Genomic DNA, 25,373 nt, shown 5'->3' with positions numbered 1-25,373 from the left:
TGTGTGTGTGTGTGTGTGTGTGCATATGTGTGTGTGATGAAGCCCACCTATTTATGTTGAGTTTTTTGGTGCTGTGGCATGGGGTGTTTAAGAGATGATTTTCTATTTTAAAAGGTGAGAAAAATGTATAAGCATCTCAACAATGCTGAAGAGGCTGACAAATTAGTTTTCTCCACTCACCCCCGTTTCTGCTAATATCTCTGGTTCCTTTTATTTTATACCATTGTGATAAGTAGGAGTAGAAAATCAATTCATAGGATAAAAGGGCAGAGTCTAGTTATTTCCTCTTTTAGTTATTTGCATCTCCCTCCTATTGTGGGCCCTGTGAATGGTGATTTTTATCGGTTTCTCAAAAGAGAGGAGTCAGCATCCCAATAAGTCACAAAGAACCTGATGTACAGAGATGTTTTCAGTATTATTTTGCAAATTTCCTCTATGAAAGTTGATAAGTAAACAATAGAGTTGGAAAATGAATTTCTGTATTGACTTCAGATTCAAACTTTCTCTCATTCACTGGTAAAACATAATCTTTTAATTACTCAGAGATAGATCCCCAATAAAGTTCATATGCTTTAGCAGAAATTTCTTCACCTATTTCCCAGTGTATTCTTAGCAACCTAACAGGACAAGAGCTCTTTCAAACATTTTTACTTATTAGAAGTTACTCAATTTTTCTTTGGCAAAAAGACTTTAAGCTCACATGTAGAAAGTAGCATTAAAAAATTGAGCAGGAATAATAATCTTCCTACACCTTTTCCTGCATTTGGGGGCTGGAACCTCCATTTCTAACTATGCATATTGTGATGGTTTGAAACTATTATGTACCCAGAAAAGCTGTGTTCTAATCCTGATTCAATTTTGTGGTGCCAGACCTATTATTTAGGGTGCAAAACTGATTGGCTTGTTTCCATGGAGATGTGACAGACCCAGTTATGGATGTAACCTTCTGGTTAGATTACTTCCATGGATATGTGACATGCACAATTGTGGGTATGGTCTTTGATTAGATGGAGATGTGATTCCACCCATTCATTGGTGTGTCTTGATCAGTTTACTAGAGTCCTTTAAAAGGTCAAACACTTTAGAGAAACCCTAGATTCAGATGCTTGGAGAATAGTTGCTTTAGAGCTGACAGAGACACAGATGTTTGAAGATGGTTAGAGTGCCAACAGAGAGAACAGATGCATAGACACAGGCAGAGCCCATCAGACATTGCCATGTGCTTTCCCATGAGATGCTAAGCAAGCAGAAACCAGAGTTGTGTCCCACAGGAACTAAGTGAAGGCCTATAGATGATAAGAGAGGAAGCCACTGGCAGCAGAAGCTGGAAGCAACAAAACCAGCAGATGCCAACCACGTGCCTTCCGATGTGACAGACACTGGCTTTGCTTGAGTGAAGGCACCTCTTTTTGGTGCCTTAATTTGGATATTTTCATGGACTTTGCACTGTAAACTTGCAACTTGATGAATTCCCTTTTTAAAAGCCATTCTATTTCTGGTATATGCTGTTCCTGCAGCTTTAGAAAAACAAAAATTTATCTTCTCATTTTTAAAATATAATTTATATAGTGCATCTCAAGATTACAGCCTATTTCTTGAACAGATAGAGATATACCTAAGATAATCGAATTCTTGAGAACTTAAATATGATCTTTTACAAATCTTGTCAAGATTCCAGTAGAGCAGAGATAACCTCAGGATAGGTACCATATCCTGAAACTCAACTGGACTAGAATTTGGAAATGGACCTCAACTGCCTATGTAAGTCTGTGATAGAATTATATGAAAACTCATCCATTCTTATCTGGATCACCTACTGGGTTCACATTTTAAAATCTACCCCTCTGCCCTCTCAATTCCTTACTTCTCTAACCTCTGTTTGGCTTAGCTTCTTTTTTCTAATTATCTCATCAACTACCTTTGACTTTGGACATTTGCTCTGGCTCTATCTGGCATAATTCAACTCAATAAGTTCTGCAATAAAAATATACAGGTCATAAGAAGCTAAAAGTCCTGAGGTTGAACTATCCCATTATTAATGTACATTATTTTTCTTGTTTTCTTACAGAAATTGTGTCTAACAATCTTTTTTTGGACACTAATATGTGTCCAAAAAAAGTCTCAGAAAGTGATATTGTGACAAAGATAGAAAATATTTCTTGGGTCTAATGTATATTATTGATTTGCTTAACATTTGAACAATTTTTCCCAAAATATTTTGATTTTGTTTGAAATGCTGGGATGTTTCTAGTGTTGACTTACTTGATCTTCACCTGAACCCTCAGAGAAGATCATGTTATTTCTTTGCAGATAAAGAGATACTTATAAGTTATATAAGTAATGCCAATGGAAATTTGAACATTTGCCTAACATCAAAGCTCATTTCTTGCTCACAAAATGTATAATAATATAATTATAACACTTTGTTTTAGATACATATAGGTAATTTCTTTTCATATAAAAAAGGGCATGCTTTGTCACTTATGTGCCTGGTTTTTAGTTTGGCAATGTCACTACACTGGTATACATTTAGAACCTCTCTATCTGTCATAGTAGCTTTATCCCAGTAGTCACTTGATAAATGTGTTGATACTGACAGAGAAGAGATATATAAGTTATTATGTTCTGGTAAATTCATTTATATTCTATTTTTTCCCTATGGAACTAAAAACAGTCTTAGTATCAAGAAGTTTAATTTTGGGGAGAGCAAATCTAACTTAGAAGACTTTAAAAAGCCTATTTGAGACAGAACAAAAAGCAGTAATTAGGGGCATAGGTGCTTTAGGTTAGAGGAAATGAGATGCAAATTCAGAGAGAAAGACAAGGACAATTCAAATTTGGAGAAACTGCATAGGTTTAAGAAATGTTCAAGTGGATCTTATTGCATTTGGGTAAAATCTTAAAGTTTCATTTGGAAATCCATCTTGCAGAGTGCCAAATTTTACTTTTCATTTTTGGACATAAACTAGTTTTTAACACTGATGACGTGATGACTTCTTTCTGATCTTTCATAACTTATTTGCTAATACCTCAAATTTCCTCTTTATTTATTAATTAGTATCATATTGCCTTGTACATGTAGTAGATATTAGTAGGTTAGTATAATTAGTAGATTAGTAACTATATTACTAATATAGTTCTTTATTAGTAGAACATGTAGTAGATATTAAACTATATTATGATGTCAAATGTTGATAAAGATACTATTATAACATTACTTTTTCACAACTAATGTCTTATTAATAAGTTCAATATACAACATTCCATAGTGCAAGGAAGGAGTGTGCCTATTGAAGTAAGTTATAGTTACATTTAATTTGCAGCCTATTCTCCAATCCAAACTTATATTTTTAACTCTTTGTCCATCTGCATCATATAGCCTCTTTCTTTCTGCTCTGCTGTTCATATTATGTAAGCTTTTATTTTCATGCTTGTTGCCTACTGATTATATGATGGCTGCTACAACTCCAGGTATCATGTGTGCATTCCAGACAGAGCAAAATGAAAGCTTTTCTGAAAGCTCCAATCAGGGGACTTTGCTTATGTCTCATTGACCAGATCTAGGTTCTCTGACCCCTACTAGATCCTTTGCCAGATAAATGGAAATAAATTACCAGTCCTTATTTGAGGACCACTTGGTATCAGAGAAATTCAAATTTATTTAGGGCATTCTGTCTTTTCAAGATTCATTATGTCACAATATCACAATAAAACTATGTTAATAATAAAAATAGAATTAAAAGTCCAAATATATCTATAACCATGTCTTGGGTGTTTCTGGTTATATGCAATACAGTTGAGTATTGTTAGGTGAAAATATGTCTGTTATTATGTTCTATTTAAAGATTAAGTATGATTCAAGGTGATGTGCATAGCTGCCAAGTTGACAAGGAATGGAGAGTTATGGTTAGGCTTATGTGTCAACTTGGCCAGGTGATGCTTGCCCAGTTGTCTGGTCAAGCAAGGACTGGTCTACTCACTACTGCAAAGGCATTTTGTGGCTGGTTAATAAACCAGAAGTTTGGTTTATTAAATCATCAGCAAGCTGATTACATCCATGGCTGATTACATCTGCAGTTGGCCAAGGGGAGTGTCTTCCACAGTTTGTGGCATTTAATCTAATCAGCTGAAGTCTTTAAAAGGAAACATCAGAAGAGAGAATCTCTCCACTTCAGCCAACCAGCTTCTCCTGAGGGATTAATTGAAGATGTTTATTGGAGCTGACAGCTTGCAGCCTGCCCTACAGAATTGGACTTGTGGATCTCCACAGTTGTGTGAGACACTTTTCTAAAACTCATATTTACAGGTATCTCCTGTTGGTTCTGTTTCCCTAGAGAGGCCGGACTAATAACAACCTCAAAAAAATGTAAGTGGATTAAATCCTCTTTTTAAGATATAGACATACAAACTGAATAATAAACAAAAACAACAACATCCAGCTCTGTGCTATTGAAAAAAGACACATATGAAGACTAACAAATCATTGAGAGGAAACAGTACAAAATACTAACCAAAAAATATCAAGTAAGTATAACTATAGCAATATCAGACTAGACTGAATTTCAAATAGCATAATGAAATATTAAGAAGTATATTAATTAATGATTAACATAATCAAATCAGAAATATAACAATAGTGGTTCTATATGCATTAAAACAGAGCTTCAAGATATGAAAAACGATAATTGCCAGAACTGAAATAAAATCAATTGACTGCTAGCTAAAATCCTCAAAGGAATGTTTTTATGATTTTGGAAAAGTTGCTTCAAAGCAATTGAGATATTCTTAATCATAGTGGGATATTTTAATACATCCATCTTGAAACTTATGGAATTAGTAGGCCAAAAAAATAAGGGAAAAGGGATTTGAGTAGCACCTTTAACAAATCTGTTCTGATAATAGATGATAAATGATAGAGAGAAAGGAATATAGATAAAACAACAAATATGTAAGACAGGCATATGACCATCACAAAAGAAGTTCATTTTCAACAAGGTGAAATAGAAGGAACAAAGATGTCACCAGTACATAACAATTCTGAAATCCAACCAAGCAAGTTTTGAAAGTTCTTTGATTGGGACTCGAGGCCTCAGAATAAAACTCCCTGTCTTTTGGCTTTGACCTTTGGGCTTTTGGTTCCACTTTCTAAGTCATCCTTTCCTTTTCATGAAAACTAGCAGGCATTTGCAGCTGAGTAGTTTTCTTAGCCAGTTGAATTTTGGTACTACAATAATCTCTTTTCATTTAGTATGTCCTCTGTCCCCTTTAATCATAAGCTGGCAGTGCTTCTGCTGGTATAATTCTCTCTCAAAAATGTTGCAGATTTCCTGTGAATTTCATCACTCTACTAGACAAAAGAAGTATTCCAAACCTTTTTTGAGATAAGCATATCTGACTTTGGGTTCCTGCTTAAGTGGTTGAGGGATATCATCCTTAAGCTTCCTAGGAAGCCTGTTGTTTGAGAAGATCTGTGAGACACATCTTTCATCTCCTTAGTAAACACTTTGTATGACTTACTTGTATTCTCAGGCACTACTTTTGCTTTAACTGATATCTTAACAACAGTTTTATAATCACAGCCTTATCTCCATCTATAAACTACATTTTCTTGACAGTGGCATAAATTTCATCTTTACCTGGAAACTAGTTCTTAATTTTAGCATTCTTAGCCATCTGGGAAGGCTAAGAATGTTCAAAATCTGTAACTCCTGGGTAATTTTTTTAAAAAACAGTCTTTTCCTTGATTATCTCTCTACCCTTGCATTTTCCTAAAGGTAGCACAAAGAACTAGGTAGCACCTTCAACGCTTTGATTGGAAATCTCCTCAGCTAAATGATCGGTTCACTTGGCACATTTTCTCACTTTTTACATTGCTGTAGATGACTGTGCTACTAAACTTTCTGCCAGTATATAACTAGAAATCTATTTTCTCCAGTTTCTAGTAACATTTTCCTCATATTCCTGCAAGCCCACTAGTCTAGGTAGAGTGCATTCAAGGCACTTTTAGCTTTTGCTAATACTCTCCCCAAAGAGAAATGATTGGTTTCAAAAAGACCCTTACATTTTAGGTTTTAATTATGGTAGCACTGCACTTTTTCAAGTCAAAATCTGTATTAGTTATATGTTGCTGTGCATATAGCAAATTGCACTAAAACTTGGTGCTTTAAACAAACCATTATTATCTCTTAGTTTCTGTGGATTAGGAATCTTGGCACATTTTTGCTGGCCCCTCTGACTCAAGTTCTCTTATAAGGCTGTGGTTAAATGGTTAGGTCAGTAATTATCTCAAGGCTTGACTAGGGAGGATTCTCTTTCAAACTCACTCATATGGTGTTGGGAAAAAATATGGATTAATTAATGAATGTGCATGAAGGTAAATATCTCATGCAATATATTAACAAATGAAATTTAACAGTATTAAAATAATCTATTGCATTGCATACCCATTATGAGTGGGTATTATTAGAATGGCCATTATTAAAAAAACACAGAAAATAACAAGTGTTGGTGAGATGTGGAAAAGTTGGAGCCCTCATGCATGGCTTGTAGGAATGTTAAATGGTGCTGCTAATGTGGAAAAGAGTTTGGCAGTTTCTCAAAAAGTTAAACATAGAATGATCAAATGACCTGGCAATCTCACACTTAGGTATATATGCAAAGGGATTGAAAACAGGAGCTCAAATGGATACTTGTTCACTAGTGTTCACAGCACCATTATTTACAACTGCCAAAAGGTGGAAACAACCCAAGTGCCCATCAAAAGATGAATTAATAAACAAAAGGTGGTATATACACACAATGAAATATTTATTCAGCTATAAAAAGGAAAGGAACTCTGATACATGCTACAACATGTAAACTTGAAGACATTATGGTAAGTGAAATAAAACACAGAAAGACAAATATTGCATGATTACGCTTATATGAAATATTTAGAATAAGACAAAATCATGGAGGTAGAACATAAATTAGAGTTATACAGGACTGTGGGGGAAGAGGGAGTTATTGCTTACTGGGAGCAGAGTTTTCATTTTGGGTGATGATATTATTTCCTAATGGAGATAATGATGGTAGTACAATAGTATATAAGTGATTAATGCCACTGAATTGTACACACAGAAATGTAAAATGGCAAATTTTATGTTACATGTATGTTACCATGACAAAAATAAATTAAAAAATAATGTTACAAACAAATGGGATTTAGCTCAGAGATGAAAGAATGGTACAATATTAGTGTCTATTGATGTGATTACTACATTGCCAGATAGAGGAAAATATATTATGATCTCAATAGATAGAGGAAAATATCATTAGATAAAATCCAACATTGTTTATGATGAAATAGTCCTCTATTACTAGAAAGTAATTTCCTTACCTGGTTGAGTGGTTTGTACTAATATAAAAAAACAACATTTTTAGGATTCATTATATTTAAGATCAGCAACAAGACAAGGATACTGGCAATTACTGCTACCGCTCATCACTGTATTGGAGGCTCTATATAATGCACAAAAGGAGTAATAAATACAGGTATTGGAAAGGAAGGACATTATCCACAAATAATATGATTCTCTACACAGGAGATGAAAAACAATCTAGACAAACCATTAGCATTGACAAGGAAATTGAGCAAGTTTGCTGGTTATAAGACTATCATAAATATCATGTAAAAACCAAAAAGTGTACCAATATACCCAGAATAATCACTGAGTTCCTTAGTACTACATCTTATAAAGAAAAACTCTAAATAAGGATAAATTAATATATTTTCATATAGAAAGTTTTAGCAGTATAAATAAATGATCATAGGCAGTCGAATTTATATTTTATAAGTTAAATGCTTAGCCAAAGTGCCCAAAGGGCTTTTAAATTGGATTGGACAAGTTGATTCTAAAATTCTGAAATAGATAAACTGATAATAGCTATCCTAGTAGTAGAACTACATGAGTATGTGAACTTGGTATATGACAGAGATAGCATTACAAACTAGTGCAGAAATGATGGGCTGTGACATGTATGGGACTATGGCTGCTGATTAACTATATCACAAAAGTAAATAGGCAACAATACATTTAGATGGATTACAGATGAAACCATGACAAATAAAGCCTCACAACTGTTAGAAAATACATACCACTCTAAATATAAACTTTGCATAAGAAATGTCTTCTTAAATAAGTTACAAAAACACAAATGATAAACAAAAATTGAGATACATTCGAAAGTTGAAAGGCAAGCCGCATATTGGCAAAAAGTATTTGTAACCCACAAAAAAGTGAATGGTTATTAGCTATGTTATTTGTAGAATACATGGTATTAAGCAAGAACAAAAACAATAGAAAATATGCCAAGTATGAATAGATTGTTCAACAAGAAAGAAACCTGAACAGTTAATGATGGTATGTTGAGACACTCATCCTCAGCAGAAAACACGAAATTGAAAGGTCGATATGCTTTGGAGAAACTCTTCCCAATGTAAACATGGATAGAATTGCAAGGCTGTCCATAGAGCAGTGTTTGTAATTGGATCGCCTAACTATGTCCAATAATGGATGGAATGATGCACAGCAATCAAAATAAGTAGACAAGCATACCTATATCAACATTAGTATCTTAAGAAAACAAAGCCAATTAATAACTGGAAATGCTAAGCTTTTGAATGAGAAATACAATATGGTAAATTTTTTAAAGTTATAATGCAAAAACAATATTGTTTCTGCAACCAGATGCATTAAAGGATGAAAAACTGCATGGAGATGGGAAACACCACATTGTCTTTGGGTTGGAAAAGAGAAGACTGAGAAAAGTAGAGTTTCCACTGCTCTTTGTGTTTGATAAGTGATAACCATGAAGACCCTGTCAGATTGTTCGTGTCAGTGGATCAGTGCTGCACATGTCTGCCCATTGTTTGGGGTCATTTTCATCTTAGAACAGAGAGGATGAGCTCTATTCACTACTTTATCACTGGGGAGCTTCATTCCAGATGGCTGACCAAGAAGTTGCCCCTGACATAGCTCTTCCTAAGTCATACACACATCATAAATAGAGGGTGAAACAACACACTGGAACTTGCTGAGCTTCTATTGTGAGTCCCTCATCTCTTCTGGAATCTTCATTACCAAAATGCTCCATGCCCTCGGCTTCCATTTTTAAGCTATTTATTTACTTCTCAAGGTTGTTTTCATGCTTAAAAAAATATGTATTTTAGTTTTTTTTTTCAGGAACTATCTTTACAGTTCCTGTGGGAGAGTCCCAGGAAAGTTTTTATGGGAGATCATTCATATATTTTAACATGTTTGAAATCTATATAAAATTTAACCTCCCATTGAGTAGTTTTTAAAGTAGAGAGAAAGGTGGAATGGGTGGGTAAAGTGGGTTGGAGGAAATTACTGGCATGCTGGGTTCATGATTATCATTAAGAAGTTAGTAGAAGAAGAAAATTCCAAAGTTAGGTCATATGGGGATTGGTTCCCATAACTCACTTTCTGCTTCAGTAGTGTACATGACAAATAGATATGGTCAATCCCATATGATTTTGGTTAAGATCCTGGCATGCCACTTCTACTCAGCTATGGGTTGAATTTTGTCAACCAAAAAGATGCATTCAAGTGCTAACACCCAGTCCTGTGAATGTAAGTCTTCCATTCTTTGAAGACTGGAAATAGGGTCTTCAAAGATGTGTTTAGTTAAGATGAAGCCCAACAGAATTAGGTTATACCCTAATCCAAAATGACATGTGTCCTTTATAAGAAGAAGAAAATTTGGACAGAGGGACAGATAGACATAGAGGAGAATGCCATGTGATGGTAGAGACAGAGTCTGAAGTGATAGAGTTGCAAGCCTGTGATGCTAAGTATGGCTGGCAAACCACCAGAAAAAGTAACAAGAGGCAAAGAGGGATTTTCCTTATGGTTTCAGTAAGAGCACAGTCCTGCTGATACCTTGGTTTTGCACTTTCAGCTGCCAGCACTGAAAGGCAAAACATTTCTGTTGTTTTAAGCCAGCTAGTGTGTAGTGCTTTGCTATGGCAGATGTAGGAATAGAAGACAGACTCTAAAGAAAATGCCTCAGATTTTGGAGGTAAGCATGGGAAAGTGATGGTATGAGTAAGGAGTCAGCAAGCTTTTCCTGTGAGGTGCCAGATAGTAAATATTTTTGGTTTGTGAGCCATATAGCCCTGATGGCAACCACTCTGCTATTTATCTATGAAAGAAGCCATGACAATATATAAACAAATAGGCTTAGCTGTGCTCCCATAAAACCTTATGTACAAAAATACCCTATAACCAGATTTCAACTGAGGGCTATAGTTTTCTGACTCAGATGGGTGATAGAATTAATTGGAGGAAGTATCCAAAATCCTTGAAGTCCAGGCTTTGGCTTTTTAATTGAAATACAAGAGAAGAAGTTGAGTAAGGAACTTCAGGAAGGCAAATGTCTTTGAGTTAAGAAATGCAAAGAACAAGTATAGGAAATTATTTTTTTTGTTTAAGAGAAAAAAGGATGTTAAGAAAAGGCCTCTAGGCGTAAGTATGTAGAAGTCAAACAAATGTTGCAAAAGGAGTGGAGTGAAAGACAGAGCTTTACTTTTTTTATGCAACATGGTTATTTCTGAATGAAGTTCAAGTCATTACCTTTACAATGTAGATCTGATTCCATTTTTCTCAATGTGACCTCTTCAGAAAGCAAAATCTGTAAAACTCTGTCTCAGACCCCCAGCTGTGATATTTTTCAAGGCCTATCATGACATTTATAAAAAAGAGCAATGAATGTCAAGATAAATGAGCAGTTTTAAATAAAATGTGAGTATTCTCTTAAACTGGCTAAGGGCAATCCCCAAATTGGTCATTTACCTCCATGGATTAGATAATCCACAGCTGGTGTCAAGTATAGGATTTAGTTTTCCCAGAATGACTTCAGCAGACTGGTCACTTAGCTGACTCTCAACTAAATAAAAGTAACAATGTGCAGAGTTCCCTTTCTTATGGTGAATATGTTTAGTCAATACAGCATTTTAATAATTTCAACACTGTGGATCACTTGATCCCTGAAGGAATTATTAGAACTTTCTCATGCGTGGCATAATCAGATCCAGAATAAAGCTAAAGAGATTCCAGAAGAGGCAAGCAGAGGAAAAGAGAAGAGAGCAAATAAGAGAGAGAAATGAAAACCTTGTCTGAACTTCTGGCTCCAGATATTCCTGAAACCAATTTCACCCTTGGAATTCCAGTTATATAAACTAATGTATATATTTAATTAAAACTACTGACATATAGCTTATGCTATAATGTAAATGTACATATATCCTGTGTGTGTTTGATACATTTTGGTAAATATATACAGTCCTGTAACTCATCAACCCTTAAAAGACATGGAACATTTCTTCCATCACCCTATTAAGCCCTTTTAATGTCAATCTCCCATCCTGTGCTAATGAAACAACTATTGTTCTGATTTCTATTACCATAAATTTGTTTGGAATGCCCATGATTCTTCATATAATAGAATCATTGATTATTCTTGTGTATTTCTTCTTTTACTCAGCACATTTTGAGGTACAGCATGTTGTTGCATGCAGTAGTAGTTAGTTCTTATTCATTGCTGAATTTTTTTCCATTGAATGAGGGCACTAAAATGTGTTTATCCATTTGCATGTTGATGAGCAGTTTGTTATTTTTGGTTTAGCAATTATGTACAAAACTGATAAGAACAGCCTGACATCATTGTACAGGCCTTTTTGTGAGCATAGTAGCTTAGGGACAAGGTAAACACTTAGGGATACAATTGTTTCAGAGGTATTCTGTAATTGAGATTTATTAGAAATTGCCAGTTTTCAAAGGGGTTGTATCATTTTCCACTACCACCAGTGATGCATGTGTGTCTGCTTGGTCTACATACTTGCCAACATTTGGTGTTGGCAGTGTTTTTAATTTTAGCCATAACCTCTGTACAATTACTTTGCCCATGTTTAAACCTGGGGTCATTTGTTGTTGTGCAGCTCACCTGATCATTTTCATAATAGCATTTTTTGATGGTTGGAAATTTTTATCTTTGATGAAGTCTGATGGTAGTAGACACTGTTGATGTCCAATATATGTCTCTTTTCTTGACTGGTGTACTCATTCCTCAGCTAATGTGAATGTTGACTGCTAAAGGCTTACAACTCTCAGCAGAATTGCTCTCAGCTGGTGGGAAGAACTCAGAGGGAGCAGCTTTTCTGGAGCAGCTTAAATGAATAACTGGCTGATAAGGGAGTACAAAAATCTGGTGATCTGAACTCAGGGTGGTACAACTCTGAGGTTTTATTTCTGCCTCACAGCTCCCTGTGGGATCAGGCAGAGACAGGACATGAGGTTACCCCATGTGGTAGTTAGATTCAGTTGTCAACTTGGCCAGCTGAAGGCACCTAGTTCTGTTGCTGTGGACATGAGCCAATGGTACGTGAGCCTCATCTGTTGCTAATTACATCTGCAGTCAGCTTTCTATCTAGAATGGCTAGATTTAGCCTAGAAAGATATAGAACACCAATTTATATTTATATTGAATTTGGGATATACAATGAATAATTTTAAGCATAGATATGTCCCATGCAATATTTGGAGCATACTTATACCAAGAGATTATTCATGAATATCTGAAATTCTAATTTAAATGGTTATCCTGTGGTTTATCTGGGAACTCTACTTCTACCTGACTCATGAGTTCTAAGGCTCCGTATTCCATCACTGCCTTCTTCCTGACCTCTCCTGGCTTCATTCTTCCACCTACCTGCCAGGCAAGTCTTTCCAAACCTCTCTATTCTGATGTTCTCTGCTGTCCCTGGTGGGAGGCTGGAATGGAACTTCATACTCTTATCACAATCTTGAGGTCATCTACTAAAGCAAATTGATTATTTTCTTAAATAATGCTACACTTCTGTGATATAAACTCCAAGTTATTGATCCTTAGAATGGAAAGAGTTCTTGTGACTTCATCTCTTCAGTGAGACAGAAGTTTACGCCAATCAACTTGCATCTCATACCTGAAAATCCATGACTGGGCCCAAAGCTGCCACCTGCGCCTACCTCCTATTACCAAAGCCACCTGACTTTGTGGAAATGGAATCTGTGATATCAGGGTGCTGAGGACTGAATCATGAGAGAGTTGGCAAAAAAAATTCTCTAACATGCAAACACTCACTTACAGTCATACAGCCTGGGAAGAGTGAAGATCAAGAAAATGATCCACAAGCTTATGAGGGAGGCAAAGCAATGAGGACATACCTAGACAGGAAAATTTGTGGACTCAGATCCCATCCCACTGTAACATTTAATTTTCCTCACTGGCAGACTGAGGTTACAAAGGTGCAGGTATTGTCTTTTTCATGGAACATTGCCTGAGCCTGTAACATGAGATACGTCCAATGTGGTGCAATAAAAGGTAACTGGCCAAAGGTTCATCATGGATCCTTGGTGCCAGAGCTGAATTTCCTGCAAAGGCAGTGAAGTGAAGGCTTCAGGACCCCCATTTGCCTAGGTCTCAGGTTCTTGGGGTGCTGGGAGTTTCTGGAAGTTGAGGGATGTCCAGGTGAGGAGGGAGAGGCAAGTTGCAAACATTTTTATGGATGCATTTCTAGCAAACTGCCTAGAGCTACTTCAGATAAAGGGACCCAGATTTCCAAACTCAAAAAATGCGTGATTTCTTTTGTTATTCTAAGCAACTATATTTTTGTACAGAACTTTGAATATTCTCTTTGTTTTTGTGTTTGTTAAAAGGGTCATCTAAAATATCTGTGCTTCAGCCTCCACAAGTTTGAAATTTTTCCTCTTCAAGTAAAAGTAAGCATCATTATAATTTCTTACTGTGATTAATTTATTTTTATCTGTGTATTAATGTAAACATCCCTTTTCAGATTATAAAATATATTTCCATCCATTCTATCATTCAATCTTCACAAAAATCTTATGAATAGAGCAGGTGATGTTTTCCTCATTTTAGAGGTCAAATCCATGTAGAAGAGGCAGAATGGGAACTCATATTTCCAATATCTAACTTAGAATTCTTTTCACTGAATTTCATTTGCCACCATTCTCCCTTTATCTTTCTCTTGATCCTCCTGACCCCCTGGTACATAAATACTTATAATGTATTCAAAATTATATAACATAGACTTGGCACCCAATAAGTTTATATGTAGACAGGGTATAAATATAGACAAATATATATATGAATAATAAAAATGGTGTATAAACAGCAATTCAAGGTAGGGTTTATATATTTGTTATTATTTTTAAGTTATTAGTAGCAAATACTATACAAATGGAGCCTATTGATAAATGCTTTTTTTGACATTTAGAAGAAGAAAGGGAACATTTGTGTTGATGAAAGAAAATTAAAAACTTCATGAAGTGGATCTTTACGTATAATTAAGCCAAGATAAGAAGGGAGAAATTAATAAGATATTCAAGAGGGAGAAGTTTGGAGGTAACAAAGAATGTAGGTGTTGTGATGGCTTGGAATTATGTGCCCCAGAAAAACATCTTAATCCATCCTTGCGTGAATCCATTTAAAACAGGATGTTTTGATGAGGTTAATTCAGTTTAGTTGTGGCCCAAATGAATCAGGATGGATTCTTAATCCTTTTACTGGACACCTCATAGAGAAGGCCAGTGAAAGAGCAGTCACAGGGAGAAAAGAGAAGTCAAAAGTCAATGGAACCTAGAGGAGAAAGGAGAAGACACCACCATGTGCATTGCCATGTGACAGGAAAGCCAAGGACCAAGGATAGCCAGAAGCCAATTCCAAAATGGCGCAGTCTATAGGGAGAAAGTATTGCCTTGCTGATGTCTCACCTTTTCACTTCTTCTCATGTCAAAATTGTGAGCCAATAATTCCCATTGTTTAAGACAACCCATTTTGGTATTTGTTTTAGCAACTGGAAAACCACAACAGGTACTCTTGGAAACAGTAGAGCTATTTGGCTGGCCAGACAAGAGGGATTTGGTATAGTAGTTGTTTGAAAGCAGAATTGGGGACAAATCACAGAGGTTCATATTCTAGGCTAATATGAATTTCTTAAATATTGACACTGGTCAGAGTTCCACACTTGATTCTCTTTTATTGTATATCAACAGTTCTTTGAAGGCAAAGAGTTTTGACACTCATTTTTACATAATGATTTTTCCCAGAGTAAACTACTCTAGAGCACACACAACTTAACAAGAATTTTAAAGAGCTCATTAGCTCCTGAAGCCCATCTGAGGAACTCTAGGGTTAGGAACTCTTCCTGAGCAATCTAGCAGGAGCCTAAATCTCTTTCCTGAACTCCAGATCTCCATAGTCAATTGCCTAGTATGGTAGGTTGAATTATATACTCTAACAAATACATGTGTTAATTTTAACCCATGTCCTGGTGGATGTGTGTGCTGGTTTGAAATGATGTATGTACCCTAGAAAAGCCATGTTTTAATCCTCATCCCATTTTGTAAAGGCAGCCATTTCTTCTAATTCCTATTCAGTATTGTATGTTTGAAACTGTGATTAGATCATCTCCCTGGAGATGTGATTTGATCCAGAGTGGTTGTTAAACTGAATTAAGTGATGACATGTCTCCACCCATTTGGGTGGGTATTGATAAGTTTCTGGAGTCCTATAAAAGAGGAAACATTTTGGAGAAAGCTAGAGATTTCTGAGAGAGCAGAGAACAGTATAACCATGAGAAGCAGAGAGTTTACCAGCCAATAACCTTTGGAGATGAAGAAGGAAAATGCCTCCCAGGGAGCTTCATGAAACAGGAAGCCAGGAGAGAAAGCTAGCAGATGATGCCCTGTTCACCATGTGCTCCTCCAGATGATAGATAAACCCTGACTGTGTTTGCCATGTGCCTTTCCACTTGAGAGAAAAACCCTGAACTTCATCGGCCTTCTTGAACCAAGGTATCTTTCTCTGGATGGATTTGATTGGACATTTCTATAGACTTTTTGTAATTGGGACATTTTCTCAGCCTTAGAACTGTAAACTAGCAGCTTATTAAATTTCCCTTTTTAAAAACCATTCTGTTTCTGGTATATTGCATTCCAGCAGCTAGCAAACTAGAACAGTGAGACTCTATCATGAATCCAGGACCTTTTGAAGATGTTATTTTTAGTTAAGGTGTGGTAAATTGAACCAGAGTGGGCCTTAATCTGAATGGTTGGAAGCTTTATAATGGGAAGGCCATAGGAAGGAGCCACAAGCCAGCCAACTGAAAAAGCAGGGAGAAAAGAAAGGGTGAAACCATGCGACAGGAGGCAGAAATACAATCCAAGGAGCTTCAAGGATTGCCAGGACTCCAGCATCAGAATGCAATAGGCTCAGGAGAAAGCAAGCATTGCTGATATCTTGATTTGGGACTTCTTCCTGTTTCAAGTCACAAACCAAGAAAATTCCTGGTGTTTAAATCAATTCATTGTGTGGCATTTGTCATAACAGCCTTGGCAGACTAAGACACCAATTAAACGTACACTCTGACAGTAACAAATTCAACATGCCCCAAATGAGACTGATTTTGCAACCTAAATGATCTCTTTCCCTGATTCTTCAGATCCCAGTAAATGCTAGAACAATCTATTCACATGATCAGCCACCAGAAACCCAGGACACACCCTTGATACCTCCTCTTACTTTATTCTTTCCATTCCAGTGACTACTTCTGTAGTAAAAACTCTTACCATTTCTCCCCAGGATTATTACAAAAGCCACCTCATTATGGTCTCCACCTCCAGTCTTGTTTGCCCCATTCAATTCCTTCTCAATGTTATGGGTAGAGTAACTCTAGCAATACTAGTAACAAATCTGATCCCATCATTTCCCTGATGAGAATTCTTCAGAGTTGCCCTCATTCTTTTCAAGAAAAAATCCACACCCCTGTATGATGTGGTTTGGCTTCTGTCTTCTTTGCTCATTTCATGTTTCTCTCATGCTCATTCTCAGCTCCACATCTTTGCTTTACATTTTTTGTTTATTTGTTTCTGCTTGGAATGTCCTAAGACTAAGTATTCTTCATCTGGCCAACAGGAATCCAACCTGAAAGTGCTGGCCCCTGGGAACCCTCTCCTCACCCTCTTAGCTTCTCATCCTCTGCACCTCTCATCGCACCCTGATTTGAACACTGAGGGCATTTTTCACACCAGAATTGCCTATTTTCTTGTCTGTCTTCCTAAGATTGTGACTCTTAAAGTCTGAGGAGGTACCTTAGTTTCCAAAGACTATAAGAATGAATATGTTCTGTAGGCCAGCCATTCACAGACTACTCTCAGATGCTCCCCAGAACTCATCAGTGATGCCCTAAACAATAATGTCTTTTTTTAAGCAATCAAAATACAAATCACCTGAAGAAACCATTCATTTCCTTCCTTTTAGCAATTCCTGCAAGATGTACTTTGCTCCCAAAAGATTACATCCTAAAAATGCTTATTTGAGTAATTAAGACATATTTTTTGAGCTAGAGATCAATGTAACAATAATGCTATTTTAACAAGTGTCCATTGGAATAGTAACAGTATGCATCAGAAAGAAGCAAAGAACTGGTATAGTCAGAAATTAAGATGAACAAAAAAGTGTTTTGTTTCTTTTTTTAAGCCCAGTATAAGGTTAAATTTACTTTTTAAATATTTCTCTGCCTCTACCAGAGGGCTTTGTAATGAGGAGCTTTAATTTTCAAAGTACGTACCCTTGTTCAGTTTGCTGTCTTGGGCTTACGCCATGAAGTTCAGCTTTCCAGAGCTTAACAATGCCACACATTCAGTATTTCCAAATTCAGAGGAGAAAATTTCCTCTGTGTTCTATAATTGTAATTTCTACCTTGAAAATACTGAACACTCACCAGTGGTTTGATGTCTCATCCAATAAAAGTTTTGAAAAAGCAGGACAGACTTTGAGTTTTGAATAGAATGCCATTGACATTTCGCATTTGTTACACCTGAAGTAGGCAAAAATGAAATAGCCTTCCCCAAAAAGGAAGGTTTCTCTTCCACTCCATCAAAAATAAGCAAAAATTCCCTACTGGACAATCATCTCAGAAATCCCAGTCTACAGAAAATATATATTCGGACTTTTAAATGTTGACCAGCCTTGGAAATCTATATGACATCAACTTTTGCCAAAAAAAATCAATCTTGAGTTATGATTTGATTAGCAGAAAATTGCTATCACATTTGTTTCCACATTTGTCTACCTCATGTCCTTTTCATTCATAGACTGGCTGATTCAAACCTTCTTTAAAAACTCCCTGAGAAAGTCTGTGACATTAAAATGTCCTTTGATGCTGTTTCACTAAGCAGTGAATATTAACAGTTATGGTGACCCTGCTCCCTAATGTGTCTCTGCAGGATCAATAGCAGTTAAGTGCCACTGTTTTACAATTAAAAAGGGGATCATTTTAAATTTACAAGCTCATAGCTAATTTTCTTCTTGCCACTTAATAGCATAATTCATTTTTGTAAAACCTCATATGGAGAACATAGACTTTTTTTTTCTGGTGGCAGCATTGGAAGGGGTTAAACTGAGCAGTCCTTGTTGCCTTTAAGATGCTTTGTAGCATCAACTCCTTATGGTGTCAGCAAAGCATCTGAAGAATTTTCTCCAAAATAGAGACCTGATGCAGAACCAGGTCAACCATCACCATTCTCTGTCAAACTATTCAACAGTTACTTTAGTTGGGACTTTCTTCTTGAACGCTGGTGTTTTCAGCAAATCTTGCCTGTGCACTCACTTTTTTCCCCCTGATTTTTGCTTTTCTTTTTAGCGACCTCCTCCTGCTCCCCATTAGGAGCTCCAGGCACATGACAGGTAGCTCAGAGTCATGCATACATATTTCCAACATCTAATTGGCTAATGTTAGGCTGGAAATGTCATTTTGATCCTGCCTCATTGACACCGCAGAGTGCCTTAGCTCTATTGCTACACAATGATGTCTTTCCCGGTACCCAATTATGACAGTAACAGATGCATTGATTTATGTATACAGTACATCGCTGGGGATTAGCATTTGATATAGATCCACTTTGGGGTAAGTCTCATGTCTGCTTATGGAATTTACATTATCTTGAGGCAAATGAGAGATACTGTGTCATTTATATTTGTTACTTGAAGCCAAGTAAAATGTATTAATGCATTTGGTACATTTTTTGACATTTTTTTTTTTTAGTTTTTCTACTTAAAGAGCAGAAGACAGCTACCAGTTTCTTCCTAAGTGCTAATACTATTTCTACTAATTTACAAAGCAGACCAACTGAATGCTCCCAGTGTGCAAGGCAATTTATACATCTTTTCCCAAATCCTCATTTTAACTTTACAACCTGGACATTATTATTTGTAATTTTACAGATGCAGATACTGAATCTCGGAGATGTCAAGTAATAGTCACAGAGCTTATAAGTATTGCAAATGGGAAAGCGGATTTAAACTGTCTCACTCCCAAACTCCTGATCTTCACTTGCACTGTGTATCACATCCATGAAGGCACTTTAGATTTAACTATGCATCTTATACCTAAAACAAAAAAATAAATAAATTCACCAGAATTTGTGGGCTCTTCAAAACAAGATACCAGGGGTTAGAAAATTAGGGCCAATAAAAATAGATTGCAGGATTTATTCTTGTAAAATTTGAACTATATTTTTATTATTTTAATTCTTATTAGTTTGTTGCAGTATGTCTATTACTGTCTATGAGCTGTTACTAATGAAAGATTAGATGAAATGATCACTTTCCTTCTTAGTCTGCTAATTACTTCTGTAAATATAAATTTTTGACTGAGTTCTAATTTTCTAGTAAGTCACTTGAATAAACAAGGGGCACATGCATTTTATATTAGGGACTGGAAGAAATTGGAATATTAGGCATCCAAGGGCCAATAGTCCCTGACAATATAATTCATATTTACTGAGGAAATTTCTCTTTATTTCCTTATGTCTATTTGTAAAAATAATAACAGTGGGTGACATTTATGGATATTACCTTGTCTTATATAAAACAGAGATTGACTTTAAAAATCAAATCGTCCTGTATGCAAAAACTCATTTCTTGCTTGTTTGCTTTTTACCTTTGCTTTGTTTTTGCCTTATTCCCTTTTTCTTCCTCCTTCCCGCCCTCCTTTCCTTCCCTTCTTTCTCTTTGACTCTTTTCTCAAACTAAAATCCAGTATACTGATTTCATTTTTTCTCTTCATACCAGATACTGCTGCTTAATGGCAAAAATGATTCTTGCCACAGCCTACAGGAGTAGATGAAGGCATGTCATCTGTGCCCTCGTTCAGTTTAAGGCAACACGAGTCCTGGAGGATGCTGCACCGGACTGGTCCAGCCTGGAACAAAAGCACGGATCCGAGAACTCAGTGCCTGCAAGTGCAGTGAGCCGGTTCTCACCAGGAGCGCCGGGCTGACATGCCAGCTTAGAACACAATTAGCCATCGACACTAGGTGCTGCCTGGTTCCTGCCATGTTGCACTTCTCACATTTCGTGTAATGGTGTTTGTAAAGTGCTCCCCCTTTTCAATTAGCCAGGCTTGCCTCCTCCACTCCTCCCTTCATCTTCACAGTGCCGGTGGGCTCCGGGGAGAGGCCGGGAGGCGGCATCTGGCAGAGACGGCTCTGCTGAGCTCAGCCTCCGCACCCGGTGGTCTCACAGCGGCTGAAAACCTGTCATTAGATATAATTTATTCCATTAGATATAATTTATTCCATATGCTGTTGATGAAGTCAGTCAGGGCTGTGACTTCCCTTTTGTTTATGTTTAAAGAAGAGACGAGGGAAAGCTTCTATAAATAAGCTCCTGAGACTGCAGCACTGCGCGTGTCCCTTGACTGCGGCTGCGCCCTGGCATGAGGATTTTAGAGTGACTCTACCTTTCATCGCACACTACTGCCAGGCTGCTTTGCGCTTCCAAACTCCACCCCTCCTCATCCCTGCAATAAATGATACCTGCTCCATCCTTTTTTCCTGTAGTAATTACCATTCTATATTTACATAAAGGGGCTGCCCTAGAATGGGCATAAACGCTGACGACCATAGAAGTTACCAAGTGTCTGCTTGGATTTCATTAGCAGCTGATTATACAAGATGCCCCAATGCCTCTGGTCTTCCCAATGAAAGCACACTGTGCAATTTAAATTTGCGTTGTGTCCTATGACATGGGGGCAGTGACACAGCCAAATGTATTTTCACATTATGCTTTGTCTTGTTTTTTTTTTTAACCCCCTAATGCTGCTTGCTCAAGGAAGGGCAAGACCCCTAGGAGTGAGGGGCATTGGATTCAGGTCCTACCAGTTTTACTCCTTAAGAAACTAAATTGTTTGGCCTCCACCGACCTTTGCAATTTATGTTTTTATATTCTTCCATTGCTGGAGAGACGCAACCCGTGTGCATTTAATGCTAGTTAGGTGATTTGCATTCTTTTCTATACAATCCTATGAACTGGGCAATGCTGTCCTCATTCCACCAAAGGGAAAATGGTACTCAACACCATGAAGCAAGACCACCCAAGACCGTCTCCTTAGAGAGAGTATGGGAGTCCTGAATATCAACCTGGTTTTTGTGTCTCCATCTGTATGTGGATTTGGGGATACATTAGATAAGCCAAACAATATTTGTCTTTTTTTCTTTTCCTTCTACCTTCACTCCTTTCTTCCTTCCTTCCTCTGACTCTTCCACCCTTCACCCCTCCCTTCTCCACTACTTCTTTCTTCCCATCCTCCGGCCTTCCCTCCCTTCCTTTTCTTCCTCCCTTCCTTTCTTCTTTCCTTCTTTCCCCCTTTCACCTTCTTCTCTTCCCTCCCTCCTTCCTCCTCCTCTCTTTCTCCCTTTCTTTCCCTTCCTCCTTCCCCCTCCCCTCTCCTCCAGTCTCCTTCCCTTCCTCCCTTGCTTTCCCTTCCTTCCTCCCTCTTTCCTCCTTCCCTCTCTCTCTTTCCTTTCCTTCCTTCCTTCCTTTTTTTTTTTCTTTCCAACCATTGGTACACAGTAGTTTGAGGGGTGTTTTAATGTGTTAGGCAGATATATGTTCCCTGAATAATTTTTACATAACTGACCCTCACAAACAACCTACACAATGGACAAAAGATGATCATACTTAGCCACTGATTGTTATTCTATAGATTAGGGATAAATTGGCACTCAACCAGAGACTCCCCATTGGTCCTTTACTCAACAAAGTGCACCTTATCTCTAAATCAACTTTGAATTGGTTTGTATTCTGCAAACTTTATCATTGGACAGTGGTCTGAACTTGCTATTTCATTGGAAACGTTTGAGTCCTCTAGAACAGGAAGCCTGCTCTTGGATGAAGGTTTGAGGACATCAAGTTGGGAACACAGCTCCTGCTGTGTGCTCACACCACTTCAAGGAGTTAAGTTCTGCTCATGAACAGAGTTGGTCTCTGCTTCTCCAGTGAGAGATCCATATGCAAAAAGTATTTGAAAATAAGCAGGGTAATTTTCAGGCTATTATTAAGACTCTCTGAAGTGGCTCAATGAAAGGATTATCCTTTTATAAAATTATTCAGATAGTTCTGAGATGAAGCTGCCATCTTCTGAGCAAACCAACAAGAAGAGGGTCATAGTAAAGGGAAGGCCATGGATTCGGAAGCCAACTCTGGTGTTCACTAGCTTCCAGGACATGGACAAGTTACCAGTTTCTGTGATTTTCTCTTCTAGAAAGTTGAGATAATGCAAATCTACCTTTTGGAGTTTGTGAGGCAATTTCCAACTAGCAATTTAATTTCTGTTACATATTAGGGATCCCAAGCAAAGAATCTGCCTTTTGCCTTTTTGCCTCCTCTTTGTCCTTCCCATTTTTCTTCCTCTTCATTCCCTTCTTCCATCCTTACCTGCTCTTTTTCTTAGAATTTCCCACTGCATTCCAAGGAAAATGGAAACTTGTTATGTCTCCCTTTCTCACAACCCTGTTACTTAACCTGCCACCAGCTACTATCTGCTTTCTGCCTTTCCAACATTGGTCACATCTACCTTATCTTATTCATGCCCAGTGTGTGCATCATTACTCATTTCTCTGGGTCCAATCTCCTGACCTTCACACCTCGGAAACTCAGGTCTGGGCAAGCCACTCTGTTTCATATCCTCAATCCTAGTTTCTCAAAGCCTTCAAAAAGTAAAGAAGACCTTTTTTCCCCTTAAACTGATTTTTGCTCATGTATTTTTGACCATGGAACAACTATTAATATTTCATGGGACACTAAGTTTGCAAAAACAGCAATTTGGGGATCATTCTTTAAGCTATACAAAGCTGTACTTGGCTCAGTAGAAGTATTTCTCTCCCATTCATTATTAATGCATTGATACCAGAAAATGGAATCATATACCCAGCCTATTGGAGATAGGTTCATTTTTAGGATAACCTTTACCACATTTACTCCATGTTAGGCACTGTGCAAAGCATTTTTCATGCATTGACTTGCTTAATCCCTAGAAGAAAACAGCTATAATTTTCCAGAGTGAAAAAGAGGATAGGTAACCCTCCTAAGTCATTTAGCTAGAGTAGTGGAGTTGAGATGTAAATGGAAATTGGGTTGATGCTATTTTTAAGCAGTCAGGCTTATTTTGGTGTTTGATTTGCAGCCAAGGCCAATTTTTTTTTATATAAATGCATGTACCCTAGCATTTGTGAATCCAAGGGATTCTAAGGTGCACCTGTTCTGCTGTAATGAGGGAAAGGTCTCAGACATGCACCATCACAAATACTCAGGAGATGTTGAAGCAAAACATTAAAAAAAAAAACACTTTTTATTTGTGCTCTTAACTCTGTCTTCTTCTATGCCTGCATGGGCCACTGGCCATACAACAAATTAAATCAGTTATTTTCATTGCTCTCCAAATGCCAGCCATGAGCTAAAATGTCTACCCTTTTTCCCTTAACAAGGAAAAAAAGTAATAATTAATTCATCTCTTTTTGTTTAATGAAAGGAAGTTGGATTCACTACTATCTGATTTTGTTAACAAATAATGTGAAATATGTTTAATACGAGGAGGTGGGGGAAGAGGTCTAAAACTCATATTCATCTAGAAGCACACACACATCCCGGGAAGCCCTACATCCTGAAGCCCCATTACAGAGTGTGCTAATTTTTCTGATCCCATTACATAATGTATGTTTCCTACCTGACCCCTCAGCTGAGGGCTTCCCTTCCAGACAAGTGGCTGCTCATCCTAAGAACTCTCTTGTGTTTCTGTGTTTCTGAAAGTTGTGAGTTGTGGGGCCCCAGGTAAGTGACTTTATCCTTCTGGATTTCAGGTGTAAAAATTTTCTTATATAATATTTGATAGAATTTACTAGTGAAGCCATCTAAGCTTTTTCTTTATTTCTTTTTGAGTCAGTTTTAGAAATTTATGTATTTGTATGAATTTTCCACTTAATTTAAGCAGTCTATTTTTTTTGCCTCAGGTTGTCCATAATATTCCTTTATAATCCTTTTATGGTTTTTATTTTATTTTTTATTATTTTTAGGAGTTTTGGTGCTGTCCCCTTATTGAGGGTTGTACTACATACCTCAAAAGATATGTTGCAATCTTAACCCCCAGTACTTCTGAATATGACCTTATTTGGAAACACAGTCTATAGATAAAAAATCAAGTCAAAATGAGGTAATGACTGATTTGGGTGGTTCCTAATTCCAGTGACTGGTGTCCCTTTAAGAAGAGAGGCTCTGGATACAGATACACAGACATAGACACACACAGAAAGAAGAAGGCCATGTGACGATGAAGAGAGAGACTGGAGTTATGATCCCACAAACCAAAGAATGCCAAGGATTGCTGATAACTATGAGGAGAGGCAAGGAAGGATTCTTCCTGAGAGCCTTTGGATGGAGCATGGCCTTGCCAACAGCTTGAGCTCAGACTTCTAAACTCTAGGATTGTGGGAGAATGCATTTCTATTGTTTTAAGCCACCTAGTTTGTGTAGCTTGTTATGGAAGCTGTAGGAAACTAATATACTCTTCTTTCAGTTCTTGTCTGAGCAATGTGCCTTATTTTTTTCCTCCTTCCCTCCCTCCTTTCCTCTCTTTCTTCCTTCCTCCTTCCCTTCATAAGTAAATATCTATTGAGCACATAAGTAATATAACTGCTCTGGAAAATGTAATATAGATATAAATGGAATACCAATCTCATTCCCCAAGAGTTGGTGGAAATACAGAATATTCAAATTATTACATAAGAAACATATATCCAGGGGGCATATTTTCCAATATGTTGCTCTCCTAAAAGGTAAAATATTTCTTAATGATGTTTTACATGTTCCATCATAAATGGGATTATTTTCATGTAATCCCTTAATCTGCTCATTTACTTAAGTTTTATGGCACACTCCAGGCTCTTGAGCGATCATGACCAAACACTCAAATA

General features: G+C 37.1%; 1 protein-coding gene across 5 annotated transcripts in view; it reads left to right on the top strand.

Moving 5' to 3' along the window:
* LOC143648121 (uncharacterized) overlaps positions 1 to 21,103 on the top strand; it is a 120,202-nt gene extending 99,099 nt beyond the window's left edge. For 2 of the 5 annotated variants that reach the window (XR_013158385.1, XM_077117689.1), the window contains exon 6: positions 20,197 to 21,103. The gene's annotated coding sequence lies outside the window, so the exon portion shown is untranslated. Of the gene's footprint in view, positions 1 to 13,757; positions 13,821 to 20,196 lie in introns of all 5 variants that reach the window. The other 3 variants (XR_013158383.1, XR_013158382.1, XR_013158384.1) reach the window with 3 other exon arrangements.
* The last annotated feature ends 4,270 nt before the right edge of the window (positions 21,104 to 25,373 follow it).

This window comes from Tamandua tetradactyla, chromosome 10, assembly GCF_023851605.1.
Source record: "Tamandua tetradactyla isolate mTamTet1 chromosome 10, mTamTet1.pri, whole genome shotgun sequence".
Lineage (NCBI taxonomy): Eukaryota > Metazoa > Chordata > Mammalia > Pilosa > Myrmecophagidae > Tamandua > Tamandua tetradactyla.
This window is presented reverse-complemented; position numbering and strand designations above follow the sequence as displayed.